Here is a 623-nt window from a genome sequence, read left to right on the forward strand (position 1 = left end):
GAGAGAGAGTGGGCTGAAATTAAATGATGCACTCAAAAGTTCTAATTAGAAAACCATCAACTTTTAGTACTTTAAAAGAAGCCAGAAACCGCTGATCTGAAGAACCTGAGGAATGAAACATCAAGAACTAAAGACACTTGTGTCACAAATAACCAGTGGCCAGATACAACAAACCCCTTAAGTTAAGTAGACCCTTAGTCATAATACCCAATTACACAGGCATTTCTTAACTTCAGGGGTTTGATGCAACTGCACACAGATAATTAAAAAGAATACTTCAAATAATTAGGAAAACCTCATTTTCTAAAGCTGAACCTTGAGAGCCAATAAGTACATTCACAAGTGGCAAGACCATTCCAGTGCGATCCATAAGACAAGAGACATTTTTAAAGTTGAAAAATTCACTGTATAAATAAGCAGCTGAAAAACAACATCCCTTTGTTTTAGAGTAATGTATATATCATTTTAGGTTTTTCATTATTTTTAATCGCCTTCATAATTCTGTGGAGTGACAAATGAATTTTGTAAAGTACAAAGCTCATGTATTCTAATATTAAAGGGGTCATATGATGTTGCTAAAAAGAACAATATTTTGTGTATTTGGTGTAATGAAATGTGTTTAT

Source organism: Sinocyclocheilus anshuiensis, unplaced genomic scaffold, assembly GCF_001515605.1.
Source record: "Sinocyclocheilus anshuiensis isolate Anshui unplaced genomic scaffold, SAMN03320099.WGS_v1.1 scaffold392, whole genome shotgun sequence".
Taxonomy (NCBI): Eukaryota; Metazoa; Chordata; class Actinopteri; order Cypriniformes; family Cyprinidae; genus Sinocyclocheilus; species Sinocyclocheilus anshuiensis.